At 43.3% G+C, this 18,365-nt stretch overlaps 2 pseudogenes; both read left to right on the top strand.

Moving 5' to 3' along the window:
- Positions 1-6,702: 6,702 nt before the first annotated feature.
- Positions 6,703-10,685, top strand: LOC123955041 (annotated as a pseudogene).
- A 3,257-nt stretch (positions 10,686-13,942) lies between these two features.
- LOC123955464 lies at positions 13,943-14,598 on the top strand (annotated as a pseudogene).
- Positions 14,599-18,365: the final 3,767 nt, after the last annotated feature.

Genomic DNA, 18,365 nt, shown 5'->3' with positions numbered 1-18,365 from the left:
GAGTCACAGCCACCCATGGCAGAACCTCACACTAGTTTCTACGACAGCCTTCTCCTCTGTCTTGATTTGGATCACTTGGTTGGTTAATGAGGCAAAGTTGAGCTCAGGCTGGAAGTGGCCCACCAGCCTGGGATATTCAGTGTGTGCCGTGGGCATTGTCAGTGTGTGTGTGTGTGTGTGTGTGTGTGTGTGTTAAAGAAGGAAAAGAGAACTCATGTCAATCTAGAAAGTCAGTTCAATTCAGTTCAGTTAAGGGGCACCTGGCTGGCTTAGTCAGTGGAGCCTGTGACTCAGTCCCGAGGTTGTAAGTTCAGACCTCACAGTGGGTGTAGAGATTACTTAAAAATAAGAAATGTGGGGTGCCTGGGTGGCTCAGTAGGTTAAGTGTCTGCCTGCGGCTCAGGTCATGATCCCAGAGTCCTGGATCGAGCCCTGTACTCGGCTCCCAGTTCAGTGGGGAACCTGCTTCTCCCTCTCCCTCTGCTGCTCCCCTGCTTATACTCTATTTCTGCCAAATAAATAAATAAAATCTTTAAAAAGAAAAAATCAATCAATCAATCAATCCTGGAACTCCTGGGTAGCTCTTGGTTGAGCATCTGACTCTTGATTTCAACTCAGGTCATGACCTCAGGTCATGAGATCATGCCCCGCATCAAGCCTTCTTAAGGTTCCCTCTCACCCTCTCCCTTTGCCCTTCCCTCCTGTACTTGCTCTGTCTCTCTCTCTCTCTCTCTCAAATAAAATAAATTAAAAATCTTTTTAAAAATACAGTTCAGTTCAGAGAGTTGTCATTGTATTTTTGAGGAAATGATGTATTAGTTAGCTTTGGTGTGGTAACAAACACGCCTCCTCCCCTAATCTCAGTGACTTACAACAATATGCGTTTCTCATTCACATTGCATGTTTCTATCTAGGATGGCTCTGCTTCTTGTAACTTCTCATTCCAGAACCAACCTGAAGGATCAACCCCCTATTGAGGATATGCCATTTTTACTGTGAAGGGAAACAAGCAAGAGACAGAGTTGAATCATCTAATGGCTCTTAAAGTTTCTGCTTAACTGTGGTAACTATAAGTCCTCTCAAGTTCCACTGTCCAAAGCAGTCATATTGACAATGGGTTAGGAAGTACACTCTACCTTCAGGAAGACACTGCAGATTACACCTATAATCCTCTTACAGGGAAGAGAGCAGGTGGTTGGAATCAATAATCCAAGTGCCTGAATATTCTAATATGTTTACTGTTGCTGCAGGAGAGTATAGGAATATTGCTGTTATTTTTCTATTTTCATATCTTCCATTTTTATGGTATTTATATAATTTTCATAATTCAACATCTGTTCTACTAGGGTAAACTACAGTGTCCATTACCTGGTCTTTAGTACATTGGAGACATTGGCTAACTATGAAAATCATACCATTTATTTTGCATCTGTCAATCTCTCCACTTGGTTTCTTTTTGAACAGAGCTCAGACTGCTTCGCGCCTACATTTCTTTACTGTTTGTGATTGACTCCTGGACCCTTAAAAGCATTAGTGAAACTATATGTATAAAAGAAACTGACAAGCGGGGCACCTGGGTGGCTCAGTGGGTTAAAGCCTCTGCCTTGGGCTCAGGTCATGATCCCAGAGTCCTGGGATTGAGCCCCCATTGGGCTCTCTTCTTAACAGGGAGCCTGCTTCCCCCTCTCTCCCTGCCTGCCTCTCTGCCTACTTGTGATCTCTGTCTGTCAAATAAATAAATAAAATCTTAAAAAAAAAAAAAAGAAGCTGACATGTACTAGATATTCACAAAGACTGCTCAAATCTGAATTGTGTATTATTTGGGTAGAAAAAAATTTCAGTGCAACATATTAAAAACATTTGATTTTATTTATGGTATTTTATTTTATAATTCAACTTTTGTTATAAAAATAATAAATGTTCATTTTAGGAAATTACAAAAATATAAAAAAGCCAAAACCAGTGGGTAAATTTACTAGTCATCTCACCATCCCAACATAACCACTGTTACCATTTTAGTGAATATATTTTCAGTGATGGGGCATCCGGGTGGCTCAGCCAGTTAAACGACTGCCTTCGGCTCAGGTCATGATCCCAGGGTTCTGGGATTGAGTCCCACATCTGACTCCTCGCTTGATGGGAGCCTGCTTCTCCCTCTCCCTCTTCCTGCTGCTCCCCCATTTGTGCTACCTCTCCATGTAAGGTAAATATAAATAAAATCTTTAAAAATATTTTTTTTCAGGGTGCCTGGGTGGCTCAGTCATTAAGCGTCTGCCTTCGACTCAGGTCATGATCCCAGGGTCCTGAGATCGAGCTCCCTGCTCAGCGGAAAACCTGTTTCTCCCTCTCTCACTCCCCCTGCTTGTGTTCCCTTTCTGACTGTGTCTCTCTCTGTCAAATAAAAAAATAAGATCCTTAAAAATATATATTTTTTCAGTGATATTTCTAGTATATGTAAATGTGTAAAAATGTATAAAATGTATAAAATATAAAAAATGTATAAAAAATCATGTTGCTATTAACTAGTTTCACTTCTCATATGATGTGACTAGTTGTTGATGCCATTAGGTATTACACCACATTATTAGTGGTTGCACAATATCCTATCCTAAAGAAGCAACATAATTTGTTTAACTAGTTCTCTATTATCAATGATTCTATTATAAATTTCCTCATAAATGAATAATTCCAAACAGCCACGATTAAAATTTCCATAGACCAGCTTTCTAGGATGAGAAATGCTGGAACAAATGCTTATATGTAATTTTCAGTGCCAGCCACAGTATTGAATTACAAGAAAAGTACTCAAAAGTCATTCTATTTTGACAAACAAACAAAGAAAAAAGAGACAAACCAAAAAAATAGTCTCTTGACTATAGAGAACAAACTGATGGTTACCAGAGGGGAGATGGGGGGGGGGAATGGGGGAAATAGGCAAAGGGAATTAAGAAGACACTCATGACGTTGAGTGCTAAGTGATGTACAGAATTGTTTTTTATATAAGTTTCTTTTTAAGATTTTATTTATTTCAGACAAGAGAGAGAGATAGCATGAGCAAGGGGAGGAGCAGAGGGAAAAGCAGGCTCCCTACTGAGCAAGGAGCCCAATCATGACCTGTGCGGAAGGCAGCCGCTTAGCTGACTGAGCCACCCAGGCAACCCGAGAATTGCTGAATCACCATATTGTACAACTAAAACTAATACAACACTATATGTTAATTATACTGGTATTAAAATAAACATTTTTAAAAATCATTGTAGGGTGCCTGGGTGGCTCAGTGGGTTAAACCTCTGCCTTCAGCCCAGGTCATGGTCTTGGGGTCCTGAGATCGAGCCCCACATTGGCTCCCTGCTCAGTGGGGAGCCTGCTTCCCCCTCTTTCTCTGCCTGCCTCTCTGCCTACTTGTGATCTCTGTCTGTCAAATAAATAAATAAAATCTTTTTTAAAAAAATCATTGTATTTTGGTGTCTAATATATGATTGCAGATAATCTGTGCTATTAGGCCTCTTGCATTCCTCAATCCTCTAAAGAAGTACCAAGCTATTACATGATTTTAAACCAAGTGAAGAACTCTCACTTTCAGAAATAGTGAACTAAATAATTCAGAACTAACCTCCTATAGAAGACAACTAAAATAATTCATATGAACTATAAAAAGCTTTCTCCTAAAAACAGAAAAATGCTAACAAGTAACAAAGAATCACCTTGCCAATCATTGGCAAGAGACAATTGCTCAGAAAAAGTGAACAGCCAGAGAGGGGAACTCAGTTTGGGGGCCACTTTTGCAATCAGCATAGTAGCTAAAAAGCTGAGGGAGCTAAGGTCATGTATGTTAGAATCTCAGGCTTTTCAAGGCAGAGTCAGTCCTGGAAAACCACTCCAAGCTCAGGACTGTAATCCTGAGTGGCTGCACCCTGGAGTAGGAGTAATCTGAAAATAAACTAGCTTTCTCCTGTGCTTCAGCTCAATTTCAAGTACTCTGGGTGATTCAGAAAAATCTCAAGCACTGAAAATGCTTGTGGGGCTTCTGGTTTGCTAGTAGGGCCCCTCACATTTGCCAAAGTCAATGGAAACCCATTCTGTAAGAAGATGATATTATCCTAGTCTTAACATCACTCCAACAAATTTTTCAAGTAGAGTTTTCAGCACACAATCAAAGATAATCAGACATGGAAGGAGACAAAATAAGAATAAGAGCCAGCGTAAACACTAGACAATAGACTTCCAACAGTCCAGACAGTGGGGTCATTAGACATAAATCAGAAAAAAAAATCTTAGTATGGTCAGTAGTCAATACAAATTGAACTTTTGATACAAAATTGGAAACGAAACAAAACAGAAATTGGGGTGCCTGGCTGGCTGAGTCAGTACAAAGTGAATTCTTGATCTCAAGATTGTGAGTACAAACCCAATGTTGGGTGGGGAGGTTACTTTAAAATAAAGTCTTAGGGTGCCCGTGATGAGGGAGCAGGAGACTGGCTGAGGAAAAGCAAAAGCTGGCACCTTGCACCCCCTCTCCATTCACTCCCCTCAGTAGTGTGTGTAACATTCCTCTGGCACCCCTGACCGCCATAAACAAGAAACAAACAGCTAACTTGCCTGCAAGACAGGAATCTCCCAACTATCTTGATGTTAATAGCTTGCCAAAAGACAACATTGATCAAGCCTGAAGACCTCCGGGATACTCCCAGCACCTTGTAGGCCCTCTTTAGCATATGAAAACTCCATTGAAACCTCTCTTCCCCTCACCTTCCCCCAACCGCAGGGTACATAACCTGCCATCCCTCACTACCCCGGGCAGCAGCTCTTCCTGCCCACGGGTCCTGTCCCCGTGCTTTAATAAACTACCATTTTGCACCAAAGATGTCTCAAGAATTCTTTCTTGGTCATCGGCTCCGGACCTCAGCCCACCGAACCTCACCTAGGTTCTAGAACTTCATCACCTGGATAGCTCAGTTGTTGAGCGTGTGCCTTCAGCTCCAGTCATGATCCTTTGGTCCTGAGATCGAGCACCACACTGGGCTCCCTGCTTGGTGGGAAGCCTGCTTCTTTCTTTCCCACTCCCCCTGCTTGTGTTCCCTCTCTCGCTGAATCTCTGTCAAAAAGCTAAATAAATAAATAAATAAATAAATAAATGAAATCTTGACTATTGTGAGTGCTGTGAATTGTGGAAGACTGATGATTCACAGACCTGTACCTCTGAAGCAAATAATACATATATGTTAGTAAAATTAAAAAAAAATTAAAATTAAAATAAAAAAATAAAGTCTTGGGCACTTGGTAGCTCAGTTGGTTAAGTGTCTGCCATTGGTTCAGGTCATGATCTCAGGGTTCTGGGATTGGGCCCCAGGTTCCCTGCTCAGCAGGGAGTCCTCCTCTCCCTCCCCCTGCTCATGCTCTCTCTCTGTCTCTCAAATAAATAAATAAAATCTTTTTAAAATAAAATATAAAATAGAATAAAATAAAATCTTAAAGAACAACCACCATAAATTGAAGATTCAAAAGCCAATAAATATAATGGCACAAATTAAGAACTCAAGATATGGGTCTAAAAACAGATTAGATGAAGAAGATAGCTTTGAAGAATCATTCGGAATTAGGAAATTTACATGTATTTAGACTTTTAGTTTCTGTAGGTTATATTATGAATCAAAGGTTTAACATTTTTCGGCTGCTCAGGGTCCCTATTGCCCCCAAGATCTTGGCATCTTTCATCAAAGATGACTTTCCTCCTTGTCTGCAGGGTCATCTGTAATACTTGCTGCAGTGTTTCTTATCAGTTCTTGCCAGTCTGAGAAGCCATACCCAGGCTCAGAAGCTACGGACACCAGGGTAGTCCCATTCTCTCCTAGAACCAACTGTGCTGGTACCCCTTTTCCCAAGGTGTCTCTGCTCCTGGCTTCACCCTATAACAGATACATCCTTCCTAGGGAAATGGAATGTCCCTTCCCATTGTCCTAGAGTTACTCCTCCCTCTCTCAAAGGCAAATCACTCCTTCTTCTCTGGAATTCAGCTCTTACCTATTTTCCTGATCAGGGAAGCCTTATCATGTAACTAAGAGTCTTGTCAATCAGGAAAAAGGGGGAGGGGTACTTGAGGGTGGGGACTGTTCAGGGAGGGAAAACAGCATCCTCTTCTGAGATCAGAAGGCCTGGGCCCCCAGAGGGTCAGAATGGACTTGTAACAGTACAACCTGGCCCACTGTCCCACCCCCATTTTGACCTTGACTGTGGAGTACAGGAAGGCCCTGTGCCCAAGGGATCCACCCTGTCACCTCTGGTCACCTTCAAAGCCTGCTGTAAGAACCCTCACCAGCACGGGGTAGGGCGGAAGGGCCCTCGGGAGCAGCCTCAGTACATCCAGCCTGCCACTGGGTGGCACTGCGACTCCTCAGAGAGGGAACAGCACCCAGGGGGAGACTGGCCACAAAAAGGACTGGGAATACCATACCCGCCCTAATGCGCTGGGCATTGTGGTTACAAAGAAGTACAAGAAATGGTTCCTGCCACCCGTGAGCCCATGGTGGGACAGATAAACACATGGATAATGAATTAATTGCTCCAACAACCCATTCCAGCTGTGGGGCTCAGGGAAGGAGGAGGAACTTGAGCCTTGATGTGGAATTGGCCATTCTAGGACAGTCTGGCTGTGATGGTGCTGACTCCCAGGGCACGCCGCACAGATGGGGACGGGGGAGGTTCATGGACTCCCAGCAAGGAATGCAGGTAGGGAGCTGGGGGCTGCGGGCACCTGGCACAGGTGAGGAAGGATGGGCATCTGTGCGCAGGGTTTCAGCACCAACAAACTCAGGTGCTCTTTGTGTCCATGGAGCACTTAGCTCAGAGATGTGGTGAGGCCCCTGGTGCTCCCACGACTAGAAAGTGCTGGAAGATCCTGGCAGGAGCAGAAGACTACTGGCATCCTGTCCTCTTGCTGTGCTTTTCTGGGCTCAGCCTCCAGTTCCACTACTGGTCCCATCTTGCTGCAGGATCCGGGTTCAGACACCACAGCCCTCTGGCCTCCGTGACTGTTTGTGTACAAGGGATCTTTCATATGCACAAATATGTTGAAAAATGAAAAAGTTTAGTCGGAAGCCACAGAGCGGGGAAAAAATAAGCCAAAGAGCATCAAGAACTACTCATGCTGTTTCCTGCTGCCCTGGTCTTTTTGGAGGTGGGGCCACTGGGGAGGAGAACTCCCTTGGCTCCCTTCAGGCCTGGGCAGGACCCAATAGAAAACCAGATTGTATCTATTTGTCCTCGGAGAACAGTCCATCTCCACAAAGTCTATAAAATTTAATTAAAGCAGAACTTTGCAGCAAGGAAACAATTTAATATCTGGTATATATGTTTTCATTAAAATCTTAAAGATGGAACAAAGACTGTTTTCAAATTTCCTATTCAGAAGTTAACTTATTATGGTGTTGAAATCCACATGGAAACAGTTGAACTGAAATGAGCTTCCTAAAACAAAACACAAGTAGTAACGGACTGGCAAGTTTGAGACTACTGACTTCAAACCCTGGATGGTGGGCAAGGCCTCAGCCTGACTCTGGTCCATACGCACAACCATCAGAAGGGGGTGCCCGTTGTGTCCCTTATCCCCCAACCCGCCCACCCCCCACCACCATAGGAATCCGGGGACCAGCAAGGGTGCTCAGTGCTCCAGGCCAGTGCAGACATTACTATTTCACCCAGATACTCCCCACCTCCTTTTGTAATTTACAAATGAAGCTGATAAGAGGTGATAAGGCACTTGGAGACACCCACTGTTTGTCAGGGAAGAGGCTCCTCCCTACACTCCCTTCTACCGGCATCCAGCCCCAGAGCCAAACCTGTCCAGCTCGAACAGGGGAACCCAGGTAACCTTTTAGAGAGATTATTCCCTTCCATCTAGTGAGGATTCCAGAAGAGGCACAAGGGGCTTTGCATAGCAAAGTGCATAACATGCACATCCTTTTCATTAAAAAGTGTATTACAGTTCCGTTAAATTACAGTTTTCCAAAGATGCTTTTATACGCACATTTCACTGCAAACAACATAAATTTTATGTAATTATTTGAATAATGATGAAAGGGAAGAGAGGAAGCCTGGGGAGAGGTAATGGGGATTAAGGGAGATAAAGTCCTTCCAGTCCCACCCTCTCCTCTGCTTTTGTCCATTTGCTCCTAATCTGTTACTTTTTTAAAGTATAAAGAATCATGCAGCAATAAATCAAGAAGTGCTCTTGGCCCAGGGTTTGGAGTACAACACCACAGTCAGAAGGTATGTAATTACATCCCCAAACTGACGAGAAGTCAGCACACACTAGACTAGGTACAGAAAGCTCCAGCTTTATGCACAGAAAACTGGCCTTGGAGGAAGAGTGATTGAGTTCTCAGAAGGTATGATGTGACGCCCACAGACACAGATTTATTATCTGCAACTATATGTCCCAGAAGAGGCTTTTGAGGGACATGAGAAGTTCTCTATTCCTCAACTGTCTTGCAGAATGCTTCTAATCTCTTTGCAGAGTATCCTAGCACCCCTGGTTTCCTTTTACACATTTTAGATCTGTAATTTAGAGCAAGTGATATTGTATCTGGTCTTCCCATCAATCAGAGCTTACGGTTGACTTCGACATTGTCAGTACCTTGGTCATGTATTATCCTCAACACAAAAAGAACATACGTAAACTAAATTTTTAAAAAATGAGTGGTAAAAGACACGAAAAATACAATTCAAAAAGGTTAAGAAATGCCCAGTGTTAGGTGAAACTGTCCCTCACCTTTTATGACTATGCGTATAATCTGATACAACTGAGAATAGTTTCAAAATGTTTCAGTGTGTATGCTCTGATAAGCAATTCCACTTCTCCAAATGTACCCTATGGAAACATCTGCTCAACTAAACGGACAGATGTACAAGGATTTTCGTTGTAGCTTTATCTAGTATAGGAAATTTATTATAGAAAAACTGGAAAAAAGCATAAAAGTCCCTCAAGAGCAGATTGGGACTTCTCCAAGCCTCAGCCAGACGTTGGGAGCCGAGCTAGCCCGACCGAGCGCCGAGTGCCCCTCTCCCTCCTCCGGAGCCCCAGCTGGGACCCTCTCTGTGACTGGTACCCGGCACACAGCCCCTTCTTGGATAGGTCCTCAGGCTGGTCCGGCTGCCCCAGGTGGGCACGCAGTGTGTGGTTCGGCCACAGCACCTGGCGGGGCTATGTGCGCCTGCCCGGGTCGCGCTGGAGGGCTCTGCCCTGCCACAGTGCCCGCCCAGGCCTGTAGCCCTGGGCTCTGCCCGCAGCTCCGAAGCGCGGCTCAGAGATTCCGCAGAAGGTCAACTGCTGGCGTGTTCCTGGACGTCCACCGCTTCTCACCCAGGAGTTGACGGTCAAGACCAACGACTGCGTGGTGGCAATCACCCGCAAGCATGGCGAGAGGCAGAAGGAGCATGGCTACATCTCGCGGTGCCTCACTAGAAAATACACTTTGCTCCACATCCCATCCCCCCACCCCCCTCCCCTCTGAAACCTTCAGTTCCTTTCCTGGAGCCCATAGTCTCTCATTGTTTGTCTCCCTCTCTGATCCCTGCCCCCTTCAGTTTTCCCTTCATTCTCCTTTTGTCCTCTGTTCTATTCCTTCTGTTCCACATATGAGTGAAACCAGATGATAATTGTCTTTCTCTGCTTGACTTACTTCACTTAGCATAATCTCCTGGGTTCATTCAGGAGCATGCAAATCGTGGGTAATGGCTGAGTAATATTCCATTGTATGTATGAACCTCGTCTTTATCCATCCATCAGTTGAAGGACACCGAGGCTCTTTCCACAGTTTGACTATTGTGGCCATTGCTGCTATGAATATTGGGGGTGTATATGGCCCCTCTTTTCACCAAACCTTATCTTTGGGGTAAATACCTAGCTAGTAGTGCAATTGCTGGGTCATAGGGTAGCTCTATTTTTAACTTTTTGAGGAACCTCCATACTGTTTTCCAAAGTGGCTGCACCAGCTCTCATTCCCACCAGCAGTGTTTCAGAGGGAAGAAGGTTAGGGGTTGGGGTAGCTGGGTGATGGTTAGTAAGGAGGACACACATTGTGATGAGCACTGGGTGTTCTAGGCAACTAATGAATCATGGAACACTACATTAAAAACTAATGATGTACTGTATGGTGACTAACTTAACGTAATTAAAAAAAAAGAAAAGAAAAAATACATGCTCCTCCCTACTGTGGACCCCACCCTGGTCTCCCCCTCTCCATTCCCTGAGGGCAGGCTCACGCTAGAGGTGCCAATTCCAAGGCCAGCCACCTATTCACCAGAAGTCACTATCCCTGGGTACCTGGGTGCCTCAGTGGGTTAAAGCCTCTGCCTTCAGCTCAGGTCATGGTCATAGGGTCCTGGGATTGAGACCCACATCAGGCTCTCTGCTCAGCGGGGATCCTGCCCCCCACCCCGCCTGCTTCTATGCCTACTTGTGATCTCTCTCTCTCTGTCAAATAAATAAATAAAATCTTTTTTTAAAAAGTCAGTATCCCTGTCATCTTTAAGGTACCTTAGAGCATGGGGGCCCAGAAGCTGGGACGTCAGAGCAGCCTAGAGCCAAAGAATGGGCTTAGCCCTGCTGTCCACTGTCACCTCTCTAGTCATTACTACCACCCACCAGTACAGTTCAAAGCAACAACACCCCCTCCCCAAAAAAGTAGCTTGGTTAAACTATTGCTTAACCATACAATAGTCCATGAGACAATTAAAAAGTATAAGGTAAATCCGTACCTCTTGATATACGCCAAGATGTTCTCAAAATACTGTCAAGTAAAAAAGGAAAGCAGATTAAAAACTAGTCTGGTCCCTATGAGTTCTATGGAAACATATGAATCTATATATACATTGAACACCTGGAAAGTTACACAGGTTAAATTTCTGTGATTGACTACCTTTGGGATGGATTTAAATTTTCCTGTTCTCAGGGTGTCTGGGTGGCTTAGTCAGTTCAGTGTTTGCCTTTGGCTTGGGTCCTGATCCTGGGGTCCTGGGATTGAGCCCTGTATTGGGTTCCCTGCTCAGCGGTGAGCCTGCTTCTCCCTCTTCCTCTCCCCCTCCCCTGACTTGTGTTCTCTCCCCCCCCCAAATAAATAAAATCTTTTTAAAAAAGAAAATAAAAGTAATAAATTGTCTTGTTCACATCTGGATTTAAAAAAAAAACTTCTATAATATTTCTTAGTATTATGATCAGCTAAAAAAAAAATAGGATTTCCAATTGGGGAGAAAATGAATATTCCAACCCCTGAATCTTTGAGCATTTTATGAGTTATCTACTTTCCTACAGGTCAGGGAGGAACCCAATTGTATCATCTCAGTCTTATACATGGGTACCTTGAACCCCCCAAAGTATAGGGATCCTGGCCAGGATCACACAGGCAGAAGCACATGTTCCCATCTCTTCAACTAGATGTTTCATAATGAGCTTTGCTTTGTTTTGTTCTTTCTGGCAGCCATACTCTCTGCCCCAAGGATCTTCAGGCAGAGCTATGTTGGTATCCTGTATTTTTCTGTAACAAACACCGTCAATACCCTGCCTGTCCCCTCTTAACCTTTATCATTTCATTGCACATGGGCCTGACTTCTGAATGCTAGCAGCTGTAGATAATTGCCTGACAGCACTTTCTGGCTGCTGGAAACCACGCTGCCTTCAAAACAGTCCGGTAGTGACAGAGAGCTAATCCCTCCAGGTAGCAGCACTCTACTTAATCACAGGCAGTAGCTGCTCTATAAATACCCCCCGCACTCTCAGACCTCAGGGGGAAACACTGCAGCAGGCATTCTACACTGGCTTCCCAGAGTTCTGTAGTGGGACTGACCTCCAGATGCCTGCAATGGTAACCTGCTTGGCAACATACCCCGTATTGACTTCCTTCCCACTTTCCCACCCCCTTACTAGCATTTCTGGGAATCCCTTCCCAAATGGAACGCTTTCACAGAAATCCTTATCTCAATGAACAGTCTTGGGAAAACTGGACAGCTACATGCCAAAGAAGGAAACTGGCTCAGAATCTTATACCATACACAAAAATTAACCCAAAATGGATTGAAGATTTGAATGCAAGGCATGAAACCGTAGAACTCCTAGGAAAAAAATACAGGGGGTAAGCAACTTGACATTGGTCCTGGCAATCATTTTCTGGATTTGACACCAAGAGCAACAAAAACAAAAATAAACATGTGAGACTACATCAATCTATAAGCTTCTGCACAGCAAAGGAAATCAACTGGACAAAAAGACAGGAGCACCTGGGTGGCTCAGTTAGTTAAGCATCTGCCTTTGGCTCAGGTCATGATCTCCAGATCCTGGGATCTGGAGCCCCACATTGGGCTCCTTGCTCAGTGGGGAACTTGCTTTTCCCTCTCCTCCTGTTTTTGTCCTTTCTTTCTCTCTGTCAAATAAACAAACAACTTTTTTATAAAAATGAAAAGACGGTTTACTAAATAAGGGTAAAAACTTTCAAATAATTTATGTATATGATTTTATTCTAATGTATATACATAACCTCTGATAAGGGGTAAATATCCAAAATATGCAAAGAACTCTACAACTGAATAACAAAAAACAATCTAGTTAGGAAATGGGCAGAGGAATTGAATAGGCATTTTTCCAAAGAAGACATACAGATGACAAACAGGTATGTGAAAAGATCCCCTAAATCGGGGCACCTGGGTGGCTTAGTTGGCTGAGTGTCTAACTTTAGCTCAGGTCATGATCTTGGGGTCCTGAGATCAAGCCCGGCACCAGGCTTTGGGCTCAGCAGGGAGTCTGCCTCTCCTACTTTCTCTGTCCCTCTGCTCCACCCTCTGCTTGTTCTTTCTCTCTCTCTCAAATAAATAAATAACATCTTTAAAAAAAAGAAAAGATGCTCAAAATCACTTATCAATAGGAAAAGGCAAATCAAAACCATAATGAGATATCCCCCTTATACCTGGTTATTATCAAAAAGACAACAAATAACAAGTGTTGGCAAGCATGTAGAGAAAAGGGAACATACAGGCACTGTTGGTGGGAATATACATTCCTATGGTCACTAGGGAAAACAGTATGGAAGTTCCTCAAAAAATTAAAAATAGAACTACCATATGATCCAATAATTCCATTTTGGTAAATTTATCTGAAGGTAACAAAAACACTAACTTGAAAGACACATGCACTCTCATGTTCATTGCAGCATTACTTACAATAGCCAAGACATGGAAGCAAGCTAAGTGTTCATCAATAGAAGAATGGATAAACAAAATGTGATATAAATAATGGAATATTATTTAGTCATAAAAAAGAAAAAAGTCTTGCCATTTGCCATCAACAACATGGATGGAACTTGAAGACATCATACTAAATGAAATGTCAAATAGATAAAGACAAATACTATATGATTTCATTTATAAGTGGAAGCTAAACAACAAAACAAAACAAACTCAAACTCACAGATACAGAGAACAGATTAGTGGTTGCCAGAGGTAGGGGTTGGGGAGGGAGGTGAGATAAGTGAAGGGGGTTGAAAGGTATAAATTCCCCATCATAAGACAAGTCCTGGGGAGAAGATGTGCAGCATGATGGCTAGAATTAATAATACTGTATTGTATTAGAAGTTGCTAAGAAAGTCAATCTTAAAATTGTCATCACACACAAAAAATCTGTAACTATGTGTGGTGATGGATGGTAACTGGACTTACTGTGATCACTTCACAATACATACAAATATCGACTCACTACAATGTACACCTGAAACTAATTATATGTCAACTATCTCAATTTTTAAAAATAAAATGAAAAAGAAAAGACAAAAACAGAATAGTGTAAATAAATCCTACCTGTTTTTGTAAGAAAAGGGGGGAGGCTTCTGCAACAGGCATGGGTCACGCTCTTGCTCGCTCTCTTTCTGCTGCCATCTTGGTTCAGCGTCCCCCTCACAAAATGCCTGGTGAAGCCACAGAAACTGTCCCTGCTACAGAACAGGAGTTGCCCACAGCCCCAGGCTGAGACAGGGTCTGGAACAGAATCTAACAGTGATGAATCAGTACCAGAGCTTGAGGAACAGGATTCCACACAGGCAACCACACAGCAAGCCCAGCTGGCAGCAGCTGCTGAAATTGATGAAGAACCAGTCAGTAAAGCAAAAGAGAGCTGGAGTGAAAAGAAGGCATGGAAGGCTATGTCCAAACTGGGTCTTCAACAGGTTACAGGGGTTACAAGAGTCACTATCCGGAAATCTAAGAATGTTCTCTTTGTCATCACAAAACCAGATGTCTACAAGAACCCAGCTTCAGATACCTACATAGTTTTTGGGGAAGCCAAGATCGAGGATTTATCTCAGCAAGCACAACTGGGCTGCTGAGAAATTCAGAGTTCAAGGTGAAGCTGTCTCAAACATTCAAGAAAACACACAGACTCCAACTGTACAAAAGGAGAGTGAAGAGGAAGAGGTTGATGAAACCGGTGTAGAGGTTAAGGACATAGAATTGGTCATGTCACAAGCAAATGTGTCAAGAGCAAAGGCAGTCGGAGCCCTGAAGAACAACAGTAATGATATTGTAAATGTTATTATGGAATTAACAATGTAACCATCTGAAAATGAGGACTTTTTTGGTGTTTCAAAAGAATAAACTACAGCTTGGTTTGAAATTTGTACTGTTTCTATCATTAATAAAGTTATGGCTTCTTTTGGATGAAAAAAAAAAGAAAGAAAAAGAAATAGGGGGAGGATGGGGGCCTGGGTGGCTCAGTCATTAAATGTCTGCCTTCAACTCAGGTTATGATGCCAGGGTCCTGGGATGGAGCCCTGCATCAGGCTCCCTGCTCAGTGGGAAGGCTGTTTCCTTATCTCCCACTCCCCCTGCTTGTGTTCCCTCTCTTGCTGTGTCTCTATCAAATAAATAAATAAAATCTTTGAGGAAAATAAAAGGGAAAGAAGAACCTCGGTGGCTCAGTTGGTTGAGCATCTGCCTTTGGCTCAGGTCATGATCTCAGGTCCTGGCATTGAGCCCCGAATGGGGCTCCATGCTCAGCAGAGAGTCTTCTTGTCCCTCTCCCTCTATATACTATTTTAGTTTCAGGTGTACAAAATAATGATTTAATATTTTACATATTGCAAAGTGATCATCACAGTAAGTCTAGTTAACATCCATCAGCACATATAGTTACAAAACTATTTGTCTTGTGATTGGAACTTTTTTTTTAAGATTTATTTACTTATTTTTTTTAAAGATTTTATTTATTTATTTGACAGAGAGAGAGATCACAAGCAGGCTGAGAGGCAGGCAGAGATAGAGAGGGAAGCAGGCTCCCTGCCAAGCAGAGAGCCCGATGTGGGGCTTGATCCCGAGACTGTGAGATCATAACCTGAGCCAAAGGCAGAGGCTTTAACCCACTGAACTACCCAGGCGCCCCAAGATTTATTTACTAATTTGAGAGAGAGAGCGCTTGTGTGGAGGGATGGCAGGGGAAGGGGCAGAGGGAGAGGGAGGGAGAAACTCAAGCAGATTGTACACTGAGCACAGAGCCGGAAGCTGGGCTTGATTCTAGCACCCTGGGATGACCACCCAAGCAGAAACCAAGAGTTGGAGACTCAACCGACTGTAGCACCCAGGTGCCCCATGATGGGAACTTCTACGATCTACTCTCTTAATAATTGCCCAATATGCAATACAATATTATTAGCTGTAGTCACCATTCTGTATACTACATCCTATATTTACTTTTACTTGCATAAACAACCACTGGAAGGATTCGCAACAAAGAAATAAAAGAAAGTGGTTCTCCATAGAAGGCAGGTGGGGTGGAGCACCTGGGTAGCTCAGTCAGTTAAGTGTCTGCCTTCATCTCAGGTGATGATCCCAGGATCCTAGGATCAAGCCTCTTATCAGGCTCCATGCTCAGCGGGGAGTCTGCTTCTCCCTCTCCACTGCCCCTCCCCCTGCTCATACTCTCTCTCTCTAATAAATAAATTAAAAATCTTAAAAAGAAAAAGGAGAAAGCAGGTGGGGAGATAATGGGCTGGATCGGGGCTTAAGCGCAACCAAGACTTTTAAGCGTGAACTTTTTAATACTGTTTTGATATTTGAGGGAAGTGTTACCTTTATGAAAAAGTAAATTACAAAAACCGAACAACAATGGTATCATCAAATCTGGTAAGGATGCAAAAAAATTATTTTATACACCCACACAGCCATCTCCATCCACGCAAGCATCACTCATTGCCAACATCAGAGGTCATTTTTCAGTTGCTTAAAAAAATTTTTTTTTTCTTTAAATCTTCTGGAACTCTATGATGCATTGCAAGGAAACGTAATGTCTGGGTAGTGACTAGCCCAGTAACACAGGCTGGGAGAAATCTAGGTGAAGATGGGTCAAAGAGAGCTTTGACTTTCTTTTAAGGCTGCCAAGCATATGAACTTGTTTATGACTCTTGGTGGAAGGCAGAGATGATCATTTTCCACTATGGAAGCCATAAAGGCCAGATACTCTCTTTTCCAGCTTCCTTTGCACATAGGACATAGACTCATCTGACACACGATCAGTAGCTAATCAGCTGCATCCTCCCCAGAACCTGAAGTGGGAGCTAATGGTATCCAGAATCCTCTCTAGGTCATCAGCAATAGCGAGGGCACCATCCACATCCTGGGACAGCAAAGGTGTCCAGGGCTAACAGGAGGTCCAGGGGTCCCACACCCCATGCTGACTGACCACACAGATGCAGCAGGGGTCTCCTTCCCCAGCTCTGGTTTCATTTTACAGCATCAACTGTTGCTTCCTTTCTGGCTGTATGGCTTCCCTCGGCCATGCCTATTTCCCAGGCCTGTGTCTCCAAGTCTCCTTCGATTCATTCTGTGCATTCCATTTTCCTTACATCTGTCAGAATTGGCTTTTGTTGCTTGCAGAAACTGACTCTGCATTAGGGGGTTCTCTAGGTGGAAGTCAGAGAAAATATGGGAACCAACAATCCAGCCAGCATCTCCAGACCTTTACTTTGGCAAAAAACAAATGGGGAAGAGGGTAAAGCAGTCCCATAACTGCGTGCAAGCGTATGTGCGTGTGCGTACGTGCGTGTGCGTGTGTGCGTATTACAGGGCAGCAGTGGGGGTGGCAGTCAGACCGGAGAACACAAGAGGCTTTCCTGAGAACAGGCTGCTGGTCCCAGGTCCTGGGGTCAAGTTGGGTCTAAGGCCGTCTGGGAGAGGTTGGCAGCTACACACAGGTAATGGTTTTAACTAATTAGCGATAGGAGGTAAAAACTTGAAGTAGGACAGAGAATCTGTGAGAGGGAACTTTCTGCCACATAGTTACAGTCTGAAATCGGATGTTTTTAAAAGATTTTATTTATATATTTATTTGAGAGAGAGAGCACAAACAGAGGGAGCAGCAGGCAGAAGGAGAGGGAGAAGCAAACTCCCCACTGAGCAGGGAACCCAACACAGAGCTTGATCCTAGGACCCCAAGATCATGACCTGAGTCGAAGTCAGATGTTTGACAGAGCCACCCAGGTGCCCTGAACTGTATGATTTTTTTATTTAAATAATGATCATTTGTGGCACCTGGATGGCTCATTTGTTTGTTTTTAAAGATCTTATTTATTTGACAGAGAGAGATCACAAGTAGGCAGAGAGAGGGGGAAGCAGGCTCCCCGCTGAACAGAGAGCCTGATGCGGGACTCGATCCCAGGACCCTGAGACCACGACCCGAGCCGAAGGCAGAGGCTTAACCCACTGAGCTATCCAGGTGCCCCTGGATGGCTCATTTGTTAAGCATCTGCCTTCCTCTCCAATCATGATCCTAGGGTCCTAGGATAGAACCCTGCTTCAGGCTCCTTGCTCAGTAAGGAGCCTGCTTCTCCCTCTCTCTCTCCCTGCTTGTGTTCCCTCTCTCGCTGTTTCTCTTTGTCAAATAAATAAATAAAACCTTTAATTAAAAAAATAATGATCATCAGTTCATATGGCACTTCTGAACTTAAAAGACAGATGGGACAAAGGACTGCAGGGGTGAAGGTATGTGTGATTGCTCCTCTGTATATATCCAGAAAGACTTCTCTTAGATCTGATTCATTTATTAATTTTACACATGTTCACCGAACAGATACAGAAGTAAATTAAATATGTGCATCTCAATTCACTCCTCTGAAAACCAAAATAATACTTCAATAAAGGGATTTATAACTATTTTTTTTCTTTCATTTGGGTCTACATGTCTTTTGTATTGTAATAAAATATATGTTATTTATTTATCATTTTATTTTTTATCTTTTTAAAATTTTTATCATTTATCATTTTATTTATCATTTTTATCATTTTTATTTCTTGTTTTTTATTTTTTTTAAGATTTTATTTATTTATTTGACAGAGAG

This window comes from Meles meles, chromosome 13 (assembly GCF_922984935.1).
Source record: "Meles meles chromosome 13, mMelMel3.1 paternal haplotype, whole genome shotgun sequence".
NCBI lineage: Eukaryota > Metazoa > Chordata > Mammalia > Carnivora > Mustelidae > Meles > Meles meles.
The sequence above is the reverse complement of the archived record's forward strand: the minus strand, read 5'-3'. Positions and strand labels throughout refer to the sequence as shown.